This window comes from Alligator mississippiensis, chromosome 10 (assembly GCF_030867095.1).
Source record: "Alligator mississippiensis isolate rAllMis1 chromosome 10, rAllMis1, whole genome shotgun sequence".
Taxonomy (NCBI): domain Eukaryota; kingdom Metazoa; phylum Chordata; order Crocodylia; family Alligatoridae; genus Alligator; species Alligator mississippiensis.
The window spans coordinates 73,759,933-73,787,033 of NC_081833.1; the positions used below are offsets into that span (position 1 = coordinate 73,759,933).

Sequence of the window (27,101 nt, forward strand, 5' to 3'; positions counted from 1 at the left end):
TCACACTCGTGAGCCGCACTCTTCCCCCCTGATTTGACCCTGGAGGCAGATGGCACCCCCTTCCAGAGCCGCCCCAAAGACCAAACCATCCCCAGCCCCACGCACCTCATTCAGACCCCGCCTGCATCACGAGCTGCAAACTTTCCCTGGAGCCATGCAGGAAGGGAAGGGGAAGGGAGAGGGAGGGGAAGGAGTAAAAGCCACGAGCAGGGCAGCCCGGGCCCGGCTGCAGAGTCAGGCAGCTCCGGCGTGCATTTGCAGCCCAACGCTGAGACAAGCCCTTGGACTTTCAGCCTTTTATCCAGGGAAGGAGGAGGAAAGATCTCACGTCTTCTCTTCCACCCCCACGGCCTCAGCTCTCCGGGGGGAGAAAGGAGGTGCTGTCCGGAAGGGCAAGCCCCATCCCCCAAGAGACCCCCTGCCCCGGCGAGAGTCGAGCGCTTACAGAGAGCAGGACGACGGGCGGCATCCGCGGGACGGGGGTGCTGATAAAAGCGAGCAGGAGCGAGGGCTCAGGGAAGCCCCATTCTTCCCCGCCAGCGCCCGGGAGCTTATCTAACAAAGCAACAGCACACAGGCACTGTTGCCCGCAGAAAACAAGCTGACACTCTCGGCCTAACAGCTGCTGCTCAGTCACATGGCCCCAGCTGATCGGTAATAGCCAGGGCTGCTTTTAGATAACAGTGGTGTTTTGTCAGCGCCGCGGCCAGCCCTATTGAGCGCGTCTCAGGCGGCATTGATCCGGGCGCTTGACCCTTCACCGGGCTCTGCAAGGGCTGCCCCATGGCTCCGCTGCCCCAGTGCTGCTCCGGCTGGGGGTATGACACCCAAAAGCTGTGCCCACCGAGCCCCGCAGCCCCCTCGCCGCCCAGGAAAGCTTTGAGCCTCAGGGACAAGGGGAAAAATGGCCTGAGCGGAGCAGACACCGTCTTGCCCCGCCGGGGTTGGCGTACGCCCTCCGTCATGTCGGCACTGGATGCTCCGGGGCTCTGAGCCTTTGCAGCCATGCTGCTGATGTCAGGTCACCGCAAATAGCATTTCCAATGAGCAGCTTCGTTAACACCAAGTTAAAATTAGCACTTCCCCTCCGCAGGCGGGCATGGGGTAGGGGGCACTGCCACGCCCCCACACGAGAGCAGGGGCGCATGGCAAGAGGACGGGGCAGGTGGCTGTGAAGCCAAAGCTGGGTGCTTCCTCCTCAAGGGAGCAAGAAAAACCAGACCCGGGCACTGGTGATGTGTAGGGGGTGCACGTGTGACGCGGGTGCACGTGCACCCCCTGAGATCGGCTGTGCACCCCCTGGAAGTGCCAGCTGTGAAACTGGAAGTGCATTTCCGGTTTCACCGCTGGCTCGGCAATCGGCTGCTGGGGGACCGTCCACCCCCGTCGGCGATCTGGTGCCCCCAGACTCGGGAGGCACCAGTTGCCCGTGGGGCAGGACTGAGAGCCAGGCCCAGGCGCCTTCAAACCCCCCTGTCCTCCCCCACTACACGGGCACAAGCCCTTGCTAAACACCCCTCATCTCCAGCCCTCAGAAAGTACTTTGTCCAGTTCCCCCAGCCTTTTCTTCCCAAACAGCCCCGTGTTTCCAGGTAAAACCCAGGAGGCTGGAAGCTAAGGTCCCGTCTGTGTCTGTCACAACACCGCCAGGTCTCAGAAAGAGCGGTTGTGTCAAATCTGAGAGCTGCTTGGCTCAGCTTGCACGCCGAAGGCACTCGACTGGCCTGTGGAGGAGTGTGTGCATGGCCAGGTGTAGCACCAATGCTTTCACACAGACTTCCTTTCGCCAACATGTTCGCTGATCGTTGGAGCGCTGGACGGGGCCAGGCCACGGTGCCGTTGGCTCTGCAGCCAAACCAGACCCCGTCAAGCCAGACATGAATTTCGAATATAAGGGGGAAAAGTAAAAGCCCAGCAGAATTAAAACCCTCCCCAAAACCGCAGCTTTCTGCAAGTGCCTCCATATCTACAGAAGCAGGCTGCTGCCTATGAAAGCTCTCTGAACCAGTTAGTCTCTAAGGTACCAGCCCACCTTGCCTTTGCTCAGAAGAGACCCACTGCAACGGGACAGGACGTCCCTTCTGCCTTTTGCAGGTCTCTAAGGACCTCACGCTGCCCTGAGCAATGGGGCATCAGCTGGGGGAGACCCGGGAAGAAGGCAGCTGGCCTGCCCCGTGGCCCTTTGTACGTGCGTGGGGTAGGGAGATGCTCTGGAAGGAAAGAAACAGCACAGCAGCCATCACAGCATCTCCAAGGAGGAGGATCGCCGCGCCACAAGAGGACAGGGCCAGGCCAGCTGTGGCATGGAGAAGGCAGGGGAGCATCGGGGTGCCAAAGCACCACTCAGCATTGATTAATCTTTGGCCCTCGTGGCCCCAGGGGACCGGGAGCAAGCTGCGGCGCTCTGTCCCTTCTCCTCTGCCCCCCGCTCGCCTCTGCCCTCATTATACAGGCATTTATTAACTTCAGCGCTTTCAGCCATTGACTGGAGCCTTGTCGACATGATCAGCTCATGTAAATTCATTATACTAACAGCTGGGAATAAAATCCTCGGCGCGCGGGGCCGTGATGGATGAGGGCTGCGGGGGTGGCCTCTGCGGTGGGGGTCCCCTGCCTGGCACTGTACATGCCGGAGCCGGGAGGAGCCGAGATGGCTGTGGGAAGGGGGTACGGGCACAACGGCACTGCGTGCACAGGGCACAGCACGCGAGAGAGGTGTCCTGTCTGTCTGGATCCAGCTGGGTGGGTCTCGACATACCCGGCAGGGTGCATGGGTATAGGAGTCCAAGCAGGCCCTGCAAGCGCAGGTCATGGGGCACAGGCAGCTGCACCGTGCAGGGCAGGTCCTTCCCGCTCCCAAATCACTTGGTGGACTGCCCGGAAATTTCCTCTGACCTGGGCTCCCTGCACCCCCTGCCCGCCCAGCAGCACCGACCTTCGCCTGAGCTGGGAAGCCAGCCTCCTCTAGCCTATTAAATATGGTATCTGTGTCCCACCCCACCCCCATGGCCAATAAATGGTTCAAGAAGCATTACTAATCAGCACTTTGCCTGCCTCCTGCGGATTCCATAATTACTCCTTCCTTTCATCCCTGGCTCTTCTCAGACACCAGACCTCAGGCCTGCTACCTCGGTGCTCTGTAATTACAAGCTAATAGCTTAGATGAATTTTCTGCTGGGTCCCCGATCAAGCACCAATCCCGCCCCTTCCCCCTTGACAACCCCCCTTGGGGTAATTACACCCTGGTCGGCACGGCGCAGCAGGCTCCCACATTCAGTCACAGGCGCGCCTCCGCGGCTGAATTTCCTAATCACCCCTCTCGGTAATTTTTCATTACGGGAGGAAGAAATGTTTGTGAACAAATAAAGGACGCCCCAGAGCCGGGCGGGCGAGCCGGGCTTGCTCCCCCACCCCCACGCTTCTTCCCCAGGGGATGGGGCAGCAGAAGACTAGTAGGGCCTAGCTAGGCTGCCTGTCCATGCACACTCACTCGCACTCTCACACACACACACACCACCCCGCTACCCCTCTCTGGGAAATGGGTTAGGATACTAGCAGTCCCTAGCCACAATGCCTGTGTATACATGTGCACACATACATCTATACCCCTCTCTATGACAAATGGGTTAGAGCATTAGCAGTTCCCACCCATGCTACTTTGCTGCTTGTATACACACACCCCTTCAAATACATCACACACACACACACACACACACACTCCTTCCTGGGAAATGGGTTAGCATATGAGCAGTCCTAGCCATGCTGCTTTGCTGCTTGTATGCACACACACACCTTCACAGATACACGTGTAAACACTTCTTCCTGGGAAATGTTTTAGCATATTAGCAGACCTAAGCCATGCTGCTTGTACACACACACACACACACACACACACACAAATATATATTCCTCTCTGGGAAATGGGTCAACATATTAGCAGTCCCTAGCCATGCTGATCGAATGCACGCGCGCACACACATACACTCCTCTCTGGGAAATGGGTTAGCACATGAGCAGTCCCTAGCCACGCTGCTTGCACGCATGCGCACGCACATGCACACACACACACACCCCACATGATGCTCAGCTGATCTCTGTGGCCTGAAACGCCTCATAATAAATTCATTCTTTCGGTGCCCGTGGGCATGGTCTGAGCTCGCGGTGATCGGCCCCGTGTGCTGGCTGGGGGGTTGCCCTGGAGGGGCAGGCGCAGGGCTTCTAATGCATGCGTGTTCCTCCTGCAAAAGCCCTTGGGGCTGGCAGCGGGGAGAGGGGGGAGGAGGGCAAGACTGAGAAACCCAGGGGGTGTAGATGGGAGCTTTGGACCAGACCGCGGAAAGGCACAGGTCCCTCTCTCTGCTGCTCAGGGAGCTCTGCTCTTAGCCTTCCCACAACGCACAAACAGGGAGCACTGCAGGCACGCAGCCCCTGCAGGGCACTGGGACCAGGCTGCAGTCAGCCCCAAGAAGTCACTGTCTGTGCACTAAGGCCTGCAGCTGCAGAGCAGTTCCTGTCGCACAGCTAGCTCCCTGTGGCATGGCCCTGCCCCGAGCCAGCTCGCACGTGTCTGTGCACATGCGTGCCAGAGCCAGGGAGCATGCCTGGGTCTGTGTTTGTGTGCATGAGTCCAGGAGCCAGCAGGTACGTGTGCACACATGTGTGCAGATGGGTCTGGGATTGCATGTGCATATGAACGTGCGGAGCTGTGTGCACAAGTCCTGGCTGCACACATGCCAGTGAAAGTCCTATACGGTCTCATGATGCCTACCTGACTTGGCTGAGTCCCTAACCAGGATCTGAGGTTAAACCCGGCCCTGGGGTCTCTGACTGCCCGGGGTTTCATCCTGCACCGTGGCCCATCTCTGCCCCGTGCCTGACCAGATGAATGGCTCATTGCAGCCACTCAGCCTGATGCACGAGGCAAACAGGCAGAGCCAGGGTGCCTTACCAAGGGCAACACAGGACTTCACGTGTTACATGGCAGGTCTGTGCCAGGCCATTTCCCTGCACTGATCTAAAAGAGCCCAGATTTGATGTGTTCCCGATCCTGGATGCTCTCAGAGGCAGATGCCCATGGGGTTACGGAAGCAGGGCGGCACAACAAGGAGACAGCAAGGACATCCCTGCACGGCCTCCCAGCTGGACAGCTGGCCCCTCGCCCCTCCAGCCCACATTTCCAAGCCCCAGCACCCGCACCATGCAGACGCAGGCTCCATCCCAGCCGAGGCACCTTCTTCTTTAAGCAAGAGAGGAGCAGGCCCACCCAGAATCGATACGAGACAGATGTGGGGGGGGACCAATACCTCCTGCTACCACCCACGGGCGAGCCTAGCCACCCCTCGTGCAGAGCTCCCTATACGGGGCCAGGCTGACCTTTATGTGCTGGACTGGTCCTACATAAAGGCCACCAGTCCCCACCCCACCCGGCCCCAAACCTCCCCCAGACTCAGGAGAGCAGCTAATGCAGAATCATTTAAGTAGGAAAAAGTTTCTCTCAGCTTTCCTTTCAATAATGGTGCTTCTGTTGCCCCCGTGCTCCAGGCCCAAGGTGCGGCCCCAGCCACCGGCTGCTAAAAGCAGCATGAAATATTCAGGAGAGACAATTTGGTGTTAAGAAATCAGGGCCTTAGCTGACAAAGCGCCTGGGTTGCAGTTCCCCAGGGGGGCCGGGAGAGCGCTGGCTTGGAGCGCAGCTGCTCCGTCTCCCTCCCGCCCCATCCATTAACTCATCCAGAGATCAGAGGGTGATAAGGCGCAGACAGCAGGGCCAAGCCCTCCTGCATGACCTGAGCTGGAGGGTGGAGAAGGAGCCCAGCCTTCCTCCCTGCGGGAAGTGGGGAGTTTGGCTCTGGGGTGGCCCCTGCTCCTCATCACACACACACGCAACCTCCCCCGTATGGACCGGGACATCGGCTAGCACCGACCGGTCTCTACATGGGCCCTGGCAGCGTGACTCCCCACCTGCCAGGGTTTAGCCCACGTTTGCAGCAAACCTCGTGATGCAAAGGTGCTTGAAACCTGTTCTGCTGCTGGCTCCCCGCTGCCCGTGGCTGGGGCTGTTTTTAATGCCCGCACGGAGATGCTGAGCCGCTACGCCACGGCAATGCCCTCCTGCCCATCGAAACGCCTTGCAGCTGCTGCTACGTTCCTCCCCAGAGCTGGCTGCCTTTGCAGCAGGGGGGAAGGGGCTGACTACTCCTGGGTGAAATGCAAGTCTCGGTGTGTCAGAGTGGCCTGATCCTGACAGCCCTGGAGCTTCAGGACTCCGCCCCGGCTGGAGAGCTCTTGCTGGCAGCAGCTCCCAGAGACAAATGCTCCTTTGATACAGGGGAGCTGATAAGCAAAGCAGGCCGGGCCATAGTGCCAGGAGGGTCCCTGGGGAGCGCAGTCAGTTCAGACGCAGGCCTGACTTTGCATTTCCCCACCTAAGGATCCCAGAGAGCACTGCGAAGGTCAGGAGCACTTTGCAGTGGGGGAAACCGAGGCAAGGAGCAGCACAGTGACTGTGTGCCAAGGTTGCGCTCGGAGCAATACCCACTGCCTCTCACACGCTGCCCAGCTTTCTGCACCTCCTGCACTTGCAATGTCCTCCCTGTGCGCTGGGAGAGGCATCCTGAAGCCCTTTGAGCGACGGACCGCAGACCCCTGTGGCTTAGTTTTCACTGCGCCCATCAGCCTGGCGTCAGGGCCGGCCAAGCTGAGCCAGCTGGGGTGTCACAGCACCGGTTCTCACTCCTTGTGTAGCCTCAAAGGAGTCCTGCCTGGACAAGACCTCCAGTGTTGGCTGCAGGGTGGCAGAAGCCAGCTCCACCTCCCCTGCCCACGGCAAGCCATGCAGCCGGCCCCCTCCCTGCCCGACGCCGCAAAGCAAACAGCGCCCGGCGTCCCCGCCCAGGCCAAACAGCCCTCCCTGCCTTTGTTCAAGGGCTGGCGAAACAACAGGATCCCGTGGTACCCGGTAACCGAGCGTGGAAAGCGGCCAGGGCCTCTGCTACCACCATGCCCCGACCCGCTCCTCTCCGAGCCTGCGGGGAATCGCAGCCAGCTGGGACCCAGAGCCCACCTGGCGGGGGCAGAGGACAGGTGCTGACCCATCCGCACGGATCAACACGAGTGCTCGGGACTGGCAGAGCTGTCCCACGATGCAGGGAAGGGGACAGCAAACAGAGCATGCGTGCCCACCCATGTCTCTCCCTGCTTGTTCGTGGCCCCTGGAAGCTGCCCCCCTGCAGCCAAGCCTTCACGCAGGGGATAAAACCCAGGAAAGCCATTGCTCTGGCATTCCCAGCCTGCCCCTGGCACTCCTAGCTTCACAGGTCGAGGGTCACAGCTCGCTGGGTGGAGGCGGACACCATCCCCCTGCTCACCTTTGGCAGCAGGCTGGCCTCCCAGCTCCGGCCCATGCTCCTGCCTGGGTCTGGCTCGGCAGGTCCGGGCAGAGGGGAGGTGGAGCTCCTGTGCAAGGACACCTGCTGCCGTGGGCACACCCATGCCGGATGGTTTCACCGCTCCCGCCCACACCAGCGCCCGCAGCTGCTTCCCTTGCAGCGCCCAGGAGCAGGGCAGGTCCTGACGCCCCGATGGCTCAGAGCCGCTTCGCTCTGGCCAGGATCCAGGCAAAGAGGAGGAGGAACAAGGAGGGAGGAAACAAGACAGAGCAGAGCCGAGCAGAAAGGCGGGAGGGGGCTGGTCGCAGAGCATCTCCTCCAGCTAATGTGCCCGCCTCCCCATCAAGCACCTGGTTTCTGGTGCTGTGCGGTGCTAGAGAGATCCCTTTCTGATCCCCAGGGACCTCAGCTGCTGCCCTGAAGCCTGAGGGTGGATCTCCTGGTCCAAGCACTTGCAGTGCTGTAGGGAAAGCACTTGGGCAGGCACGGGCACTTCACCCCAGAGGGTCTGGGGGAAGCTGGACCTGGAGCGGGGAGGCCCCCGGGTCTCAGCAAGTCCCTTCATCGCTGAACCTTAGCCTCACAGGATCCATGCCCTGCCTGGTGGGGGGCTCACCTATTCAGTGTAGGACCCCCAGATCACCCAGGTGAGCATCGAGGAGCATCCTTTGCTAGGAGGTTGGGGGGTTGCTAGCACCCAGGGTGGGAGAGGCTGGATAGACAGCCAAGCTGCTGAGGTCCCGCTCCTGGGGAACATCCGACACCCCAGCACCCACCTGGCATGGAGGACAGAGGAAGGATAGATATCCAGTGGCTGTGCTGGGGGAAGATTGCTTTTGCTGCTCCTCTCTCCCAGCCCCGTCCAGCTCAGGATAACCCTGCCACAGCCAGGATGGGCGAGTGGGTCCAAACCAGTGCCCGCAGCCTGTCTGCCGAAACAGGGACGGCATCACTCGGGCAGGCGCCTGCCTCCTACCCTGATGCAAGGCCGGGAGCTGGGAACTTGCCACGCTCGCTCCATCTGTTGCTGATGACGCTGGCGGGTTTTTTGGCACGGGCAGCCTCCTCCGGCAGCGAGAGCAGAACCAGTCTGTCTGCCTGGCGGGGCTGGAGACAAACAAACATGCCAGCAAGAGCCGCGGGGTGGCAGAGAGCCGGGAGCGGGGGCAAAGGCTGGGCCGGTGAAGGCAGGGGAGGGTCATGGGGGCGTGTGTATTTGGCAGGAAGGGATGCCTAGGGGCCGGGGAGAAACACCAGAGCTGGCTGCATAGGACCCACTGCCCTGTGGGGAACGATGCCTTTGGGTGCCAGGCCTCAGTGGTTCCGTGCAATGCTCCTCCCCAGCAATGGGTGCACCAAGGGAGGATGAGGGTGGTGCAGGAGACTCATTGAGAGCTCGAAGGGTTGGAAAGAGGAGCAGCACGTCCCCCAGCAGCCGCCAGGAGGCAGCAGCCTGCCGGCTCTCCGCAGCTGTGGGTGGCTGAGCAGGCGTGAGGCCGCTGTCTGCTCTGAGACCCACCACGCCATGCCCCTGCCACGTCCAACCCATCTGGAGACAGCTCCCGAGCACCTGGGTAGATGACCTGCACCCCATCCCCAGCACCCATGCAAGACGTGTAGTCACGTGTGTGCTCTGGTGCCAATGTGCAAGGCACGCGTGGGCATCCTGGCGAGTGCCCCTGAGTGCCAACAACCCTGCCTGATCCTGCCCCTTCTCCCCACCAGCATCCTCCCAGGGCCTCTCGGCACCCACGCCACAGCTAACGGTCTCACGAATTAACATTCTCCGGGCTGAGCTCGTTTGTCTGGAGCGTATTGGCATGGCCCCTCGATACATCACGGAGCAGCTCCCCGCCAGGCTGGGGGGGAGCGGAGCTGTCACCGCTAATGGCCCCGTCTCTCCCTCCACACCTGACCATTAGCTACATTACTCATGCAGCTGTTTGCTTTCAGCATCATTACGGCTCCCTCCTCCTTGCCTGGCAAAAGAGACCCGAAGGGGATGGGGGAGAGGGGAACCCATCCGGAGGGGATGCGGTGCTCCCTGGCACCATGCTCCCTGGGGTGGGGGGCGGAAAAGCCCTGGGTCCCTCCACTCCGCTGCGCCCGCGCCCCGTGATATATGGAGCGACAGGGGCTGCCTCTGAAGGATACAGCAATTATGGGGAGGCTGCAGCAGGTGTGCGCGGCGCCTGCCGAAGATTTATACGCTCTTGCCAGGAGCAGCAAGGTAAGTGGAAGGAGTGGGGGTAGGGTCATAAATCAGGTGGGGAGGGAAGGGGGGCTTGTCCGCGCTGACAGCCTGGCCTGCCCCCAGCGCGGGGGAACAGGTGGGGGGACCCTGATGGCTCGCCGAGACCCAGCTGCCGCCAACCCCCCCCTTCCCCAGAGGTGACTGCCGGGAAATGTAGCACTCCTGGGTTTAGCACCTTCATTTAAACTCCCCTTCTCTCGGTAATGCACAGGCACCTTGAAAGGCCTATAATGAGAGTGAAGTACCCTTCAGAGCGGATTGCCGTTGAACTCAACCCGCGCCAGCCGCCTGCTTAAAAGCAGCTATTTTGAGCTTATGGGAGCAGAAGCGGTGGAACTAATAATTTATTACCAAATACGATCAGGCAATATCTCCAGCGCCTGGCAAATGGAGCAGAAAAAAACCCCGGTGCGGGGAGGAGCCGTAGGAAGGAGAGGCAGGGAGAGGAGGGACAGCGCCAGGCCGCGTCTCCAGGCACAGACCTGCTCTGGTGGAATTAACCCGGGTTAAGTGACCCGTCGCACCCTCCTGGGTGGCCCCGTGACGTCCTGACCCGGTGCAAAGCCTGCTCCTGAGATGCACCGAAAGGAACAGCATCCCCGGGGCTTTCCCATCCCCTCGGCCGCCCCATCGCGGTGTTGAGCTGCAGGCAGACAAGGCCCCAGCAAAGGACTAGCCACTGCCATAGCGCACCTGGGTTAAACCCACAAGCCCGGAGAGAGGAGGAAGAGTGGGGACAGAGGACAAACAGACCCAGGCGATCGAGGGGGTGCCTCTAACCCTTGCCCTTGTGCAGAGAACTCCTCCGGCAGACCCCAGGGCCATGACCGGGGTCTCCTGGGGCACCCTCTGCCCTGGGTGTGAGGGTACCTGCTGCCACCTGCCCCCCATTAGCAAAAGCAAAGGGAACTTCGCAGGCCGATGAGAAGCTGGGAGGCAAAACGGCTGGAGTGCAGGCTGGGAAAGGGTTACGGCCTGCCCCCAACCCCTGTCCCCTTTGGCTTTTGTCGGGTGCCTTTGCCTCTTAACCCCCGGCAGCAGTGACACTTCCTCTCCTTTCATTGCCCAGGGCCCTCAAGCTGGAGCCAGCATCCAGCTGCACTCCTTTACAATCAGGGGACGGCTGCTTTGCATAGATTTCCAATGCTAATTGCCTCGCATTGTGCAGAGCTGCCGCACTGGTGAATGGGCCAGCCTCAGCCCGGCAGAAAGCATGTGCGAACAGGAGTGCCGGAGGGGCCCGGTGCGTGCGTGCATGGGCAGGCGTGCTGGGAAAGATCAAACCCGCCCTTTCCCTCCAGAGCAATCAGCTCCCCAGCCCCTAGGCTCGGCCCCGGGAGGAGTAGCCCAGTCCCAGGTCACCCCAGAAAAGATCAATCCTAGGCTGCTCCAGACCCAGGAGTATGATCGCACGCTCTCCCCGCACTGGGGTGCTTTCTGCTGCATTTGCCAGGACCTGGAGCCTCCGCGCAACAAGGGATGCCGGTGCTGGGGGCGGTGGTGGGGCTTCCCTCATCAGACCTGCTTCCAAGTGCCAGTGGGAGCAATGCACCTAAATCCCTTGCAACCTCCCCGCCCTCCCCCCTGTGACTTGGCCTCTCACGTGGCCCCGATCCTGAGACACTAAGAGCTGCACCCAGCTCCTTACCTGCAAGGGTCTACAAGCAAACCTGCAGGGTTTCCCAGCTGGCAGCTGCTTCTGGTCCTGCTAATAAGCCAAGAAGCTGAGGGTCTCCCCCCAGCCCCGCGGCCCACTCCCCGGGTTGGCGGAGACACCTCCCCCGTGGGAGAGGCCCAAGCCACACGCACCTGTCGAGTCAGGAAATCCCTCCTCCGGGCGAGCTCCGGATGAGAGCCCACCGGGGACAGGAAGCCAGGTGCCCTCCAGCCTCCCACGCACCCGCCTGGCACGGCGAGAGCGACGCAGACAGCCAGACGAGGCCTGAGCCCAGCCGGCGCGGGGTTAACCGCCACGGCACGTGATGGCGGGTCCCTTCCATCGGCCTCGGTGCTAATTTCCTACCCAAACACGGGAGGAGGTGACGGGGCGGGGACCAGGGGGCGGCCGCGCTCCCCTCCATCTAAAGCGGATCCCTGCTGAGCCTCTGTGTGTTTCCCACCATTAAAACAGCTCTGCCGCACCTACTTCATTAATTAATTAATTAATTGATTGATTGGCGCCCGCACTCCCGGCTCCCCCCAAACCCACCCTGGTCGTGTTCTTCCTGCTGCAGACAGGCTGGGGACGGTGCGGATTGCTAATAAGACACGATACAAGAGTCCCCCCTGCCGCGGCGCAGCGACTGGGACTCTGCTCCATGCTTTGCAGGAGTTACGGGGCTGGGGTCAGGGCAGGAGCAACGTGGCCCTGGAGAGCAGCTGAAATCTGGGCCAAGAAGTTGGGGATCAGAGCAGGAGATGACTTTCCGAGACTGGAAAAGACTAAGGAGGCGTGGGATTCCCCAAGGGGGTTTGGTTCAGCCGGGAGATTCAAGGCTAACACAGGTAGGATGTTTCATGAGCGCGAATCGTCCATCTCCGCCAGACGGCACGTCCCGAGGCAACCCTCGCGCCACCCCGCTGTGCCCAGCTCCCAGGCCCATGGGAGGAAGAGGAAGGCAGAGCAGAGCAACGCTGAGCAGAGAGCAGCAGCTGGCTCTACTGCTGCCGCTCTTCCCCAGGCAGGCGCAGGGCCGTGGAGTGGAACGAGCCTGCGCCACGGGTTGCCAGCCCGCCTGGCAGCTCCCAGGACTGGATGCCCCTTGCTGATTTACAGACCCGGCCCCTGCTCTGGGGAGTTACGACCCTCCTGTGCCCGCCGACCCTGCACACCTGTCAGCAGAGCTCTGCGGCGGGGCTGGGCGAGCGACACCTGCCTCGGCAGCAAACCTGGACTGCAGGCTGGAGGCACAGATGTGTGCGCCGCGGTGCCAGCACGCTGCCGAGAGATGCCGCACGCAGGGATCCGGGGAGCCCCGGCTGTGCGCCGCCCGGGTAGGGAAGTGCCAGGATGTTTCCAGTGCACGGTGGCACCGATGGCAAGCGCCCTATTAGTCCGTTCGGTTTTCATAGGCCCCTTCATCGATCATGCTGCCACGGATCATTGATCTAGCAAATGACAACAAGCAGGCTAATAAGAGCTCATTTCGAGAGCGCGGGCCCCCAAGAGTGCTGCCTGGCACCGGTGCCACGGCGGAGGCGGGGGACACTCCTGGCCTTGCTCCAGCACCATGCTGCGGGCTTCCTGGGCACGGTGTGGGTTGGGGGGACAGCAGACCCTAGACTAGCAGACAGCTCGAGACCCCCCACTTTTGGGGTCTATTCAAACCATGCAAAAGGCAGAGTCAAATCGGCACTGGCCAGAAAGGACTACATGGGACCAGGTCTGTCCCTGGGCTCGTGTGGGGGACAGGTGCAATGCCCTTTGCATCCTAAGCAGTCACCGAGATCCCTAGGGTCCAAAATCTCTGAGCCGGGCCCTTCCAACCCCTGGGCTTTCTCCAAACTGCCCAGCTGGGCCCATCAGGACGACGGGCAAGACCAGATCATGCTGGGGGGACCTGAGCAACAATGCTGCATCCGCTGCCAACCATCTGCCTCCTCCCAACACCAGCCAGCGCCAGGGATGGCCTGGCCTGTCGCCGGCACGCGTCCAGACTTTGTTTGCACAGACAGAGCAGCCCCAAAATCACAGAGACCCTGCGAGGGGGTGGATGCCACCACCCGCTCACCCCATCCCGCAAAGCAGCGCGGAGCATCGTCAGTGCTCCTGGCCCCGAGTCCGCGGGGAGAGATGCACCGCGGCCTCCTGCTAACGGGGCTCGCGGCCCTGGCGCCTGGCCGCGTGCTTCCAGCAGGCGCTACGCAGAGGCTTGCAGCCCAGAACGAAGACGTTAGCGGCGCCGGGGCTGCCCCCCGCCCGCTTTGTGCAGAAGAAGTCAGCGTTCCCGTTCGGACGCATTAGGCAAGCCCCGTAATGAATGGCTAATGGGCTTGTTAAGAGACTGGGGTGGAAACCATGCAAGGCCTAGAGCAACTGGGCTGGGATCCAGGCTCCGCGTCCACCCCCCCTCCGCCTTTACCCCACTTCGCCATCCCGAGCCGTGCCCCCCCTCCCGGCGGATCAGCCGGGGAGCCTCCCGCTCCGCCATCAGAAGCGCATTGTTCTAGGCAAAAAAGAAGAAACTTGCCCAGCAGATGGCAGGTATAACAAAGCAGCTTGCTGTGGCCAAGCCAATTATTTATCTAATTATGATTTACCACTTAACCACATGATCTTTCTGCAGAGTTGTGGGCAATTAAAACCAGGGTGATTATGTGGATTATGCAAATAGGCTGGAGCAGAGCGAATAAAATTGGAGATTAGACATTCACACAGGCTGGAGCTGGCACAGGGCAGGGCTGGGTTGGGGGGGCAGAGCGATGGAAGAGGGGGAAGGGGCCAACGGGGCAAAGAGGGGGTTCGTGGCCGAGCCCGGCAGGCAGGCCGGCCGCACCAGTGGCTGATTTGGGGAGCGCGAAGTGCCCGCTCTGAGCACAAAGGGGGTAGGGAGGCAGCTGTGGGTCAAGGGCTCGAGTGCTAGGGCAGGCATGAGGTGTGCAAGGGGATCACACTTGGCATGGAGGGGTCCAAGGGTTAGTTACAGTCCCCAGCTCTTCTGCTCAGGGGCCCAGCCTGGCTGGAGACCCTGCCCCTAGCCACGAAACACCCCCACCTTAATGCACCTGGCTCCAGCGCCATCCCAGGGGTCACCCCTGAGCCTGCCTCGAGGGCCTGGGGTGGCATCTGGAGCACCCGAGGGGGCTGCGGAGGGGGCATGGAGCCTGCAAAAGCTTCCAGCAAGGCCCAGCCCCAGGTGCGAGTGCAGGAAATGCATGCATCAAAGCAGCTGGCAGGAGCCTGTGATTTCCACCCTCTCCGGTCAAGGCTTTTATGGGAGGGTTACAAGACTTGCCCCGGGGCTAGCAGTGCTACGGGGTGGGCCACACTGCCCCAGGGCATGGGGAGTCACTGGGCAGCCCCATCATGCTAACTACCCCAACGGAGGTGGCGGCAGGATGCCAGGCGGCAGGGGACAGGCTCTCCCTCCGTGCCTGCTCCGGCTGCTGCCAGCTGCACCAAGCACCACTGGAGTGGGCAGGTGGCCTGGATCTGCCCTGCCCAGGGGGGTTGTGGGGGTGCTAAGCAGAAGCCATGCCCCTGGTACAGCGATGGCATGAGGGAATCCCCCCAACCCCATATTGTGAGAGAAACGTGGTGATTTCCCAGCACGCCGGGTCCTTGCTGCCCACCCTCCCCGCAGCACCAAGACCACTGCATGGAGCAAGCCCAAGCGCTGGGCTCCTGCCCCAAGCCCATCCAGAGAGTCGGGTCTGCAGAAAACCCACCCCTTGGCACGGGTCTTTGACCCTCTTGGGTCAGAGGGTTTCAAGACTCCTGTAGGATGCTATAGTGGCAGGCTGCTGCCCCAGGAAACCCTGCCCCCAGCCACGAAACACCCCCATCTCAATGCACCTGGCTCTGGAGCCACCCCTTTCCTCCGCCCCGAGCACAAAGGGGGTAGGAGAGGGGTCTGCGGGTCCAGCGCCCGCATGCTGAGAGAGGCAGGTTGGGATGGCACCGATAAAAACCAGATGCCACAAGACGGCGGGGCTGTGCGCATGTAGACCCCGAAGGGGACCGCGTGGCAGCCTGGGAGGGGAGGGGAGGTAGCTGAGTGATGGCAGCTGATTCAGGGCAGCCGCGGGTCAGGAGGCAGCTCACCGAGCCTCCCTGGGAATACGCGGGGATATTAGCCCTTTGTTGGAGACAGTATAACAAAGAGCTTATGCGGCGAGGGCGGTGTGTATTAATAACACAGCCTGGCAGATTACTTTGCCTGCCTGAGTTGATATGAGATTTATGCATCACATGAACTCAGGAAATACAGGAGTATTAATGATAATACTTCTTGTCCTAGCAAAGGTCGCCGGCAATCTCTATCAATCCAGCTGCACCGCGAAGGTCCCTGCGTTCGCGGGCGGAGGGAAGGAACTGCCTTTTAATCGCCTCATTTGGTGAGGCGGCCGAGGGTGTATGTCATGCAAATTACCGATTCAGCATTAATTGCCCAGATGTGGGGGCCATTCCAGCCCCCCAGAGTGCCGTAAAGCCAGCTCCCGTGCCGGCGATTAGCTGGGGAAGAGGGCAAGCTGCGGCCACAGCGAAGGTGGGGCCTGGCCTGCTAGGAGGGGGGAGAGCTGCACATGCTGCTTTCGCCGAGCGCTTACGCGTGCACCCGTGTGCCTGCACCCGCCCGGGCATACGCGCCAATGCATGTGTGTGCAGGGCTCTCTGCAGGGCACTGGGTACCGGTGTGCCCTTGTGCGTGCTAGTGCCCGGGCGCAGCAGTACCCCCCCCCCCGACACGCCGGGCCCCACATGCGCATGCAGGCTCGCTCCATTCGGCTGCAATGCTTTTTATGAACATGCAGATGGTGTGGCATGGGCCAGCGGGAAGGTTTTACCTTGGGATAAGAAATTAACACTGGCAAATAGCAAATTTACTGCATGTATTTTCATTTTCCTAATACCAGCACCATCTGCTAGCAATCGGTGCCCCACATCACAGGCGGCTTCTTTCCCTCTCCTTTTTTATATACACACACATGCGCGCGCGCACACACACACACACACAGAGCAAGACGCTGGCAAGGCCTTGGCAAGATTTATTTAGGATGCGGGATCCAGCTGCCTTGCTGCTGTGCTTGGAGGTGCGAGCCCTTGGCAGAGGACCAGGCACAGGCACTGAGAGTTGGAGGGACTTGGCAGGACGGACCCAAACCGAGTCCAGTTCCCACTTCAAAAGAGACCCCCGGCCGCACGGAGATGGAGGCGGGGAACAATCAATGGTCCTGACCCCTCTTTTCCCGGGACCCTTTGCTCCTGCAAATCCAGCTCACTTTGCACCCCCGCAGCATCACTTCTGTGTGCCCGCGTGTTCAGATCCCACTTCTACAAGCCACCCCTGACAAACCAACCGAGCAGGTTGTTCCCAAATGAATGCTGCCACCGCTAAACGGTTCCCTCCCGGTGCTACGGTCAGCCAGGCCAGCTCCCACGGACGTCCCAGGCTGCTCACCACATACGGTCCGGGGACGGGAATGCCTCTGCCGGGGCCAGGTAAATCAGCACAGCTCCACCGAGCCGTCGGGGCTGCACTGATTTGCACCAGCTACGGATCCAGCTTTCTCCGACGCGTCGCAGCAGAAAGGCGAGCCGCAGACGGAGGTTTCCATCTGCTGGCCCTGCCGGCTAGGAGCTAGGCATCGGCACGTGCCAAGCCGCCGGCGTGCCAAAGCTGTAGCCCGGGCCTTCGTTTTGTTAGGGGTCAGAGATCGGGGGAGAGGGAGATGGAGGGCACGTGGCTTGGGATCTGCTTTTGCTGCTCCGCAAAGATCGACGCAGCGCCTTTGCAGAGCTAAGCGCGCGGGCGGGCGTCAACCAGGGAGCTGCTATCAAGAGCGCGGCCACCTCTCCCGGCAGCTGCGTCTCTTGGCTGCCGGGGGCAGCTAGCACAAGCCCTCTCTTCTGGAGAAAGCAGCGATACGGAAGGGAACGGCTGCTGGAACCAGATCAAGGCACTCTCGCCATTACCCAAATTTCCTCCCGCCCCTGCCCGCACACGACGGGGGTATATTAGAAACCCCGAGAGATGCCAGAGCCCCGGGAGCCCTGGAGCCGCGGCAGCTGCAGACAGACAGGGCTGTGCTCTCTGCAACCCTCGCAGACCCGATCACGGGGAAGGCTCTGGCATGGCGGCCTCGGCCACCGCGGCGTCCGCTCCGAGCAAGCTGGCAGCGGGGGCTGGCTGGTGGCAGGGCCAGTGTATTTGTTATCGGCGCCGGCCGCGCCAGCTCCCTCTGACAACAGCAGGTGGAGGCCGCGCAGGTTGGAGCCGCTGCCGGCGCGGCGCTTTGCATCGTGATTTTCCGCCATTTAAAAAATGTCAAGATGACTTTTCCTCCCATCAGGAGAAGAGCAAAAGCCCTAACAGCCTGGAGAATTAGATCAGGGCCGGCACAGCTCTCTGCCGGCGAGCTGCCTCGATCCTCCGGCAGGGCTGGATTCTGGGGGACGCGTCCCCTCGCCAGGGACGAGGGGGGTGAAAGCATCCAAACGAGCCCCTTGGAAAGGAAGCAGAGAGCCCTGCCTCCGGCAAGGCCTTTGGGGCAGATGGGCATTGCCACGCAAGCCTTGGGCGCTGCTCGGCGTGCCAGCGAAAGGGCAAGAGCGTTAGCTAGTTTTAGTCGTGCCCATCCTGAAACCCAGCTCCCTGACGGGGAAGGAGCCGCCAGCATCCATGCAAGGGCACCGCTTCGATGCTTCGGGGTTGCATCTCCGCGTGCAATATGAAGGAGGAATAAAAACCCGATGAGCAGAAAGGGTTGGGGGGTGCAGGAAAGGGAGGGTGGGCAAGGAGTGCCAGGCTGGGGTGGGAAGGGAAGCAAGTCGCAAAGAGAGAAGAGCCGCGGGCAGACGTCTCGCTGCTGCTCCGCAGCCCTTTTCAAAGCAGCCTCCTAAATCTCCCGGCCCTCGCACGGAGGCAGGTAACGCATCCATTATTGATGGATCAGTAGCTGGCGACTGTAAATTACGGAAACAAACATGGAATAATTAGGGCATTAGAGGGAGCACGGAGGCAGCACAGGGGCTGCGGCGCTTGGCGCTGGCTTTCATCTTTGCAGGTGCTCCCCCCCGGTGACAGCCAGCATCGCAGCCTGCTTACCATATGCACCGCGCCGCCAGCCAGTTCTCGGCTGGGCGGCCTAGTGGGAAAGGCCCCTCGCGCCCAAGCGAAGGCGAGAGGGGAAGGAAATGGCAGCTCTCTGGCATGGCGAGCCGCGCGGCTCTTCCAGCAGAGATAAAGCAACGGGGCTCGGGCGGTGCACGAGGCCAGGAAGCAGGGCCTCCAGCTGGCGAGGCCGGGCCCAGCCATTCGGATCACGCTTGCCCGAAGATTTCGTGACAAGCGAGGCGTCCGGCTGCCGTGCCGCGACCAGGGCCAAATGCAAGACGCAGCAAAATCTGCAGGGGATGCATGCCGGCTCTGCACATAAAAGGCATTTTCTCAAGCCCAGATGAGAGGCGGACGATGGCAGCAAAGGGCTCCCCGGCGTTCCTCGGTCAGGGCGAACGCGCCCCAAGGTGGGAGTCAGGGCACGTTGGCGGGATTTGGGCAACCTCAGAGGAAAATCGTTGCTGTGCTCACCGTTGGTGGTTTCTGGTGTGAAGTAACAGAGGAGATGGAGGGGGAGGAGATAGGGGCTCAGCCGCATTGCCCAACGCAGCGGCCCGCAGGGCCGTGTCCACGCCGGGGACTTTGCAGAGCCACTTGCTGCCCGTGGCAGAAGCACGGAGACCTCCCCGGGACCACGCAGAGACAGAGGGGATCCCCCTGCAGCGCTGCTTGGAGAGCGCCGAGGGGACCCACGCAGACAGGATGATGCTCATGAAAGAGGCCGATTGCAAATACGTAGGGCCACAAGATTGCAAATGCACGGGGCACTGCAAATGCACGGTGCCGCCACCCATTGCAATCGAGGCCGGGGACCTGGGGCTGCTCCAGCTTGGCTCCACCTTGCCACCTGTGAGGCTATAACGAAGCTCCCAGAGCCGCACATGCCCCTTGCCACCCCATGCACACCCATCCCAGCTCATGGGAGCCAGCAGCCTCCGCTCCCCACGGGACCGAGATACTCCACAGAAGGGGAAGCCATTAACCAACCCCCCTCTCATCCAGCCCTTAATCTGTGCGGGAGGTGGGGTGTCCCCATACGTCCCGCCCCCTCAGCGCCAGGCATTAACGAGATTAATTATAGTGGGCCAGCGATCCTTGCCAAAACCACGGGCGCGCGCGTGTGTAATTTCCTACCCTTCGCCTACAGTAATCCGCAGCCTTTGGAGCAAATTATTCAAATTCGCTTATATTTAATCTGCCTGCTGGAGTTAATTGAATTCTTGCGCTGGGCAAATGTCACTCTACGCGCCGGCTCTGACCAGTCCGAGGGCCGGCAGGACACAGCGGCCGAGTGTAGCAGGCGGCGTTTAGCCCTCTCTGACCCTTGCTGCCTTCACACCCACCGGGTCCTGGCCTAAGAGCCAGTGGGAATTTCTCTCCTGGCTGCTAAGCGGTCCCAGCTGGGGATCAGATGTCCCTGCCGGAGCCACAAGCTCTTTCTGGTGTCAGGCTTGGCAGCGAAGAAGTGCATGGCTTGGCACTCCTACCCTGGTGCCAAACGCGCCCCGGTCCTGGAGGCATCAGCCTGGGGTAGCTCCTGGAGACCTGGGCACTTTGGAGAGGATGCTGGAGGGCACCCAGCTTTCCTTTCAAGCCGCTCCGGGCATGTCACGAACCCCGTGATGCCCGCTGGGAGGGGCAGGCTGCCTACAACGGCTCCCTTCCCTGCCCTCAAAGGGCTGCTGGGCTCGGCTCCGGGTCCAGTGAAGAGCCTGGAGGATGGTACCACTCTCTAGATGGAGGATGCTGCCCCTGAGAAGGCCTTGCAATGGGAAAGTGTGTCTTCATCTCCTTTGGGGTGGTGCCTAGGCCCTGTCCTGCGCCCCCAGACATCCCTCGGGCTCCAGCCTGACCCCCAGGATGCACAGGCTGCACCGGGGAGGAGAGAAGCCAGAGCCATCCCGTCCGCCGGGAGAAGGGAGGCACCGGGCGGCCGATGCCCTGTGACCGTGCCCCGGTGCTCCCGGCAGCGGGAACGGCTCCAGCCCTCCTTGCCGCCTGGCTCCGCCGCAGAGCCTGCTATTAAGCAAACAGAACCTGCGCGAAGGCGACCTGCTGGCTCGGCGCTGGAAGATGAAAGGCTTCCCCCTCCCTCCCACTTCGGGAAACTGCCAAAGTGTCTAATTTGCCTGCCTGGAAGGAAGAGGGAAAAGAGCCTCCGTTGTGCTGGGTAATAAGGGCTGCCGGGGAGGCGGGAGCAGCCGGCACGCCGTGTTCCCAGCGAGGGCAGGCGCGGTCCTGCGCTCAGGTGTTGTTTACCCACTTTGAATTTCAGAGGAGGGGGGGGCAGGCAATCTGTGAAAGCCAAGCCGGGGGGGGGGAGTGGTGTGCCAGGAGGGGCCGTGCCAAGCTGCTGCTCCAGAAGCAGGAGCGCCAGGGCGTGGGGCTGGCAATGGGGCAGCCGTGCTCCGGTCCAGCGGTGTTTTCTGCCTGCAAGTGGGGGTGAGTCGTTCAAAGGCTCCCTTGCAGCTCCTCTCGCCCGTGCTGATCTGGGCCTCGGGGAAGAGGAACTTGCCCCACAAAAGGCAGGGCCCTGGCGCAGCTTGGGAAGCCACCGGGATGGTTCAAAGGAGCATCGGGGAGACAGGCTCAGCTTGCAAGGGCAGGAGACCTGCTGCCAACACAAGTCTTGCACCTCCCGCAGGAGCATCCTCCTGCCTCCCCCTGCTCCAGCCTGGCCCTAAGGCCCCTTCCGGCTGAAGCAGCTTCTTTTCCAACACGGAGAAGAGAAAAAAAAAGTTTCTGGTAAAACTGTGCCTTGCTGTCACCCCCCCCCCCCCCCCCGTGGCACCAGGGAGACCCCCGCCCCGCGCAGCCGACTGACAAACTTGACTCCATCTCGCCTTCCCCTACGACTCGCCTGGGATTATCATAAATTAAGACATAATTACTCCATGGAAATTTACAGCACAAAGATCTGGGCGCTAACAAGTGTGTTTCACAGCGATGGGAGAGATACAAAGAGCTATTGTCTGGCAGGCGCAGAAACCTGCTCTCCACCGCTCCGCTCGGGGAGCCACCGGCAGGGGACCCAGGGCACTGCCCTCTGCCGCCTGGGCCTGCAGCGTGCCGGGCTTTGCCTCCAGCACAGTCCCTGGGGCCCTTGCTGCAGGGCAAACCCCGAAAGCCGGCAGACCTTGCTGGCCTGAGTTGGGGATATAGAGCCCTGCCTGCACTGGGGGAGTCTCTCCGGCCAGGCCTGCAGCTCTTGGCACGGCCGCAGCTCTTTACATTTTACATGCACCAAATTCACCTGGACCTGGGCAGCCCTGGCATGGAAATCCTGGGCTTGCAGCAATTGCTGACACGAGCCCCAGCCCAGAGCGGCCTGCTCGGGTCCAGTGGCATATGCTGCCGGCATTAGTGGTGTCGCTGCGCCGCATTAAGGTGCAGAAATTTGATTAGAAGGTTATATATCCCCACGCTCAGGCCAGGACCGTAAAACCCAGGGAGGGAAGTACAGCCAGCAGCTGTTCTCCGCTCAGGTGTCAAGCAAACATTACCAGAGGCCGTTCTCCTGGCTGGCAGGGCCAGGGCATGAATGCTGATCCCTCGGGCCTCTCCCCACCACCAGTGCCCGGCTAGTGGACAAGGAGCAGTGGCGAAGGAGCTAAGGAGGGCTGCATGAAGGCTGAGCAACAAGGGCTGGGAAGAGGAGGAAGGTGGCCATCCAACCACACAATCCTCCCTGCCATGCCCCATCCATCTGCCACGGCAATGAGCCATGGGCCACTGCACTGCTTGGGTTTGCTCCGACACCGAGTGCTGTATGGGCCCTGGGCCCTTCTCCTCACCCCTCGCAACCTCGGCCATCGCTCCCGAGTCGTCCGGAGGCTCTGACCGGGCACATGGGGGTGGGGAGGGTGCAGGACATGCTGGAGCTTCGCGGAGTGTTTTTCAAGGCAGATGAGAGGGAAAAACAGGGTGCCACAAGCTGCAGACCCCTGAGCCCGGGCTACCGGGCCACGTGAAGCCACAGCCACATCAGGAAGGGCCGGTGGGCTCTGCTAACCAGCACAGGCTCCCCAGCCCGTGCGGAGGGAAACCAGCCAAGCCCTTCAATGAAACAGGCTGAGCTCGGACACCCCGCCGCCTCGAACCCGGACCCCCGGAGCTGCCCGCGGCTCCGAGGGGAGCAGGGGCCGCGGCTTCCCGCTGCCCGGCCCCGCGCCGAGGCAGTGACCCAGCGACAATCGTCTCATCTCTCGCTCGCTCGCTCTTCTTCTTCTTCTTTTTTTTTTTTTAAAGCCGCTCAAGAAACAGTTTTCCTAACAAAGGCTCCGAGGTGGCAGGATGTCTCCTTTATTCGCTCTACAAGCGAGACAGGCACGTTCGCTCCCAGCGCTTTCATCTTGTCAGGCAGGATGTGCGAGCGTTCAACCACTCTGGACTTTTTAGTCAGGGGAGCGCCGTGCTTGACACTCGCCAATGGGATCTGATTGACTGGCTTTTAATCTCCAGCTTTTATCTCCCTTCCAAGGGGGAAGTGCCATGTTCCAGTGAAGTGGGTGCTTAGCGGGAGAAAGCACTGAGTGGTGGCCGCCAGCAGAGCCACTTGGCTGGGAAGAAGTGAGTGGGTGGCAGGCCGCTCGCTCTTGCCCCCAGGGCATTTCCACGTGCCCGGCGAGGGGGCAGGTGGGATGACCCAGCCACCTCCATCGCTGTGCCCTGTCTATACTAGGGCAGTCGCAACATCTCGGCCCCATATCCAGCAGGGTTGGCCTCAAGTACGAAACAGAGGATAAGCTGGCATCTGCCATTTCCCTCCTCCCTTGGAAGTGCCGGCTGCCTCGTGCCCCCCGCAGTGAGTCCCAGCCCTGCTGAGAGTGCCAGCTCCAGGCGGGAACCATCCCCGGGGTGCACGAGGAAGGGGAGCAGTGCCTGGACTCTCCAGCTGCAAGACGACTCCACGCTAACCTCATTAACCTCCGGTCACCCATGACCCCTGGGTGCAAACGCCTGCGGGCTTTGCACCCAGTAGCACGGCCATATCCTCCGGGGGAGCAAGGCTCCTAAAATCACTTGAATCTCCTTAAACCCACAGGGTGAACCGGGCGATTCCTCCCCTTCCCCAAACTAGTCATCAGATGGTTCAAAGGCCGCGCTCTGTTTTATGCAAAGCCCCAGCAGATGCACAAGGGGTTAAATAAGATGCGTGGGGGGGTGCCCCCTCCAAATCCCTGCCACGTTAATCCCAGCCGAGGCACCGGTGCTGACTGTCACCCGCGTACAGCTGTCACATGCATTAAAAAAAAATAATAATAATCAATGTAGAAAACAACAAAACAGAGCGAAAATTCAGGCGGCTAAAACAAATACAGCAATAAAAAGACGGGACTCCTAGAAAAGCTATCCGTGCAATTAAGCAGTTTTCTGCTGTATGGTGATAATCACCTAATTATACTATTAATGACAGTTCAACCTGCTCGGAAATAAAAGGACATTCTTCCATAACAGGATGCCAGCTGTTTGTTACAGATGTCAAACATCTTTAAAACATTATTATTAAAGAAAGGGGTGGGGAGGGAGGAATACACCCTATAAAACCGCCGCGTGGCCTTCTTTTCTTCCCTCGCCATGTCAAAAATAACACGCTGCAGAAGGGAGGGCTGGGGGGGAAGCCGGCTGAAAAAAAGCCCAACCTGCAATTAAAACCCCGGCACGGGAACGGAGAGGGGTAAGAACGGCCGCCGATTTTGATTTTACCGGCGTCTTTAATTCTTTCCAATTAAATAATTCATTGAGGAAGAGGGATGTTTATCCAGGATAATAGATCTCCCCGTGAGTCAGACCGAACGCCCCATGTAAACAGAAACTGTAAAATACATTGTCATCCCGAGCAGCTCGCTGAAGCCAAATTTAGAGAGCTGTGGACTATTTGTGGCAGCCCCGGCCTGCCGTTCGCGCCTGCCCCGAGCACGCAGACATATGCTGGGTTTGCTACTCCCTGCCAGTATTTCTCGGGAGCATGTGCGCCTTTGACATTTGGTAGCAAGAAGGTGTAATAAATATCAAACTTTGTCTTCTGACAATAGGCAGCCGCATTTAATTAACTAGAGTGTTAAAAAAAAAAAAGAGAGAGAGAGAGAGAGAAAAAGGGGAGAGGATGGGAGAGAAAGAGGGGGAAAAAAAAGCAGTTTAACCCTTTGTGAAGCACAAGCCGGGGTAGAAAGGACATGGCAGGGAGGGAAGAGCAAGGCCCGGGGGCTGGTGACCGGAGGGGACTTGCTCCCCAATATCGGTCTCCCCGGATGGGGGTGATTCGGCCGGTCTACAGCTGGGACAAGCCACCTGGGTGCGACCGGACGTGCCTCTCTCATTAGCCTCAGAGCCTCTTTCTTTGCATTTCTGGCCCATGCTGCAGACGGCATCCCACCGGCTCTGCCACCTGCACGTGCTGTCAGAGACAGGCAGCCGGTGCCAGCCTAGTGCCAAGGAGAATCGGGCGCCAGCAGGTGCTCCAGCCTGGAGCCAGGCGCCGCTCCGACCCCGGCTGCAAGGAGTGGGGGAAGATGCGGGAAAGACCCTGGCCGCTCACTTTTTAAGGTAACATCTGCTGCGTGCTAATCCGCTTGTCGGTCCTCTCCTAGGCCCCTTTGCCCTCGTGACGGGGCACAAGGGAGGGTGGGATACGAGTAAGGGGATTATGCGGTGGCAGGAAGGCAGGGGACGGTGCCCCTCTGCACCGTGTCAGCGCCAGGCAGGCCGCATGCTCTCCGTGCCGTGCGGCGATGCGAGGTGACAGATTAGGGTCCCCTGCCAAAGCCGGCAGGGAGCACTCGCTTTCCAAGCAGCTGAGCGCGACAAACCGGCTTGCCAGGCTACCGGCCGGGACCCAGGCCCAGTCATTTTAGCTCCTGGAAAGCAACCCGAAGCCAACAGGAGAGATCACCATCCTACACAGCCATCCCCAGCCACGCAGCAGCCCACACGGGGAAGGGGAGATGCCCTGGAGATGCTAAATCCCCTGGCACGTTCAAGTGAATGCACAGTTCCACCCCAGAAGTGGCTGCCTCTTAGCAGTGGGTACAAAGGTCCCCGTACCTACAGCCTGGGGTCCATCGATTGTACCAAAATGTACAATATGACTAGCGTCACCAATGCCCGCACGAGCCCACCGGTGTCCACTGTCCCGTGCAGCCACAGGACACGCTGTCTTTAAAACCACTGGGAATTAAACCTTCATCTAGGAACAGAAAAACTAACCCCAGAAGGTTTGCCTGACACTAACTTCGTTCATCTTTCCCAGCCCGTTCTCGTACAGATCACTTCCCTTAATGGGAGCCAGAGATTCCCCGCCTGCCCATGGGGAAGCCCAGCCCTCTCTCACTGTGCCTCAGTCTTCCCATCTATAAAATGGGCCCAACATGAGCCAGAAGCGAGGGGGTCTTTGTCAGCACAGAGTATTGCGATGGATGCCATTCCCTGCTCTGCTGGGGGGCTTTCCCAGATACTCCCAGAGCCTAAGGGAGGGGAGAGCCCACAGGCAAGGACGCTCGGTCCACTGCACTGTAAAGGGATCTCTGCCTCCCTCCCCCAGCTCGGCGAGGTCCAAATCTCATGCCAGCCCTGCATGGATGACCCCCCCCCCTTGCTTTTACCCCGGGGCTGGCTGAAAGGCCCTGGCTAATTGCCGGCTCTCGACGCTCGCCAGAGCCGCGCGGCACAAAGGAGCCCCGAGGCGATGCCGATCCCTGGCCTGCCACCGGATGGATTTCGGGGGTCGCCGGCATCCTTGCCCCCGCTTCCCACCGGGCTCAACCCCCGCCCCCGTGTGCCGCGGCAGCAATTAGCCCGCGGCCGCCCAGACATCACCGGGGCCGCTGCGTTGTGCGGCGCTCCCTCCTTTTATATCTCCCCTCTTCCCTCCCTCTCTCCTTCCTTTCTTCCCCTTGTCAAATAATCACAGGGAAACTAGCAAGTGGTTGACACTGTTGCCATGGCGACTGAATTTAGGACTGCGGAGGGGAGGAAGGGGGGGGCGTCTGCAACTAATCCTCTGAGAACGATGTTAGCAAGTGGGAGAGTCTTAGCACCTCGGGGTTGCAGCCCGGGGTGCTTACAGGGGAGCTGGGGGGCAGCCGGGCCCGGCCCCCAGCCCCGGGACCGTGAGCTTGTCGACTCTGGCCACCCACGCTGCACAGGCCAGAGAAACTCCCCCCCGGTACCCCGCGTTTGCAAGATGCTTCGGTGCAATTCCTGGGAGAGGGGCACCGACGGCCCGGTGCGATGCCGAGGGCAGCGCAGGGGGCTGGACCCGATGATCTGTAAGATCCCTTGCAGCCCCGAACAACTCCGAAACGATGACCCTCCATGCCTTGCATCTCCCCTGGGTCTTTCTCTGCACCCGCCTTTGTGAGACAAATCCCCCACCGCGGCACGGCTGGACCCAGCATCCCGGGGGCCGCCGGTGACCACAGGGCTCAGGGCACCGATTGTGCTCTGCTGTCCCTGCGTCACACCCAGCACTGGGGGTGACAGGCTAGGAAAGTCCCCTCCGCTGCCCTCCCTTGGGAGGCCACTTATTGCACGCTCGCAGCGAGCCAGAGGCCGGCACAAGCTGACCGAGAGAGGGCAACAGGTGTCATTTTTAATGCAGCTCAAGTGCCTCTTTAGCGTGGACACGGCGAGCGCGGTCACCCGCCCCTGCAGGAATCAGAGGCCTGCACCGAGGCCGCA

At 60.8% G+C, this 27,101-nt stretch overlaps 1 protein-coding gene across 5 annotated transcripts in view; it reads right to left on the reverse strand.

Annotated features, from left to right (window-relative positions):
- GSE1 (Gse1 coiled-coil protein) overlaps positions 1 to 27,101 on the reverse strand; it is a 197,105-nt gene that overhangs the window by 38,978 nt on the left and 131,026 nt on the right. The gene's annotated exons all lie outside the window — the stretch shown is intronic.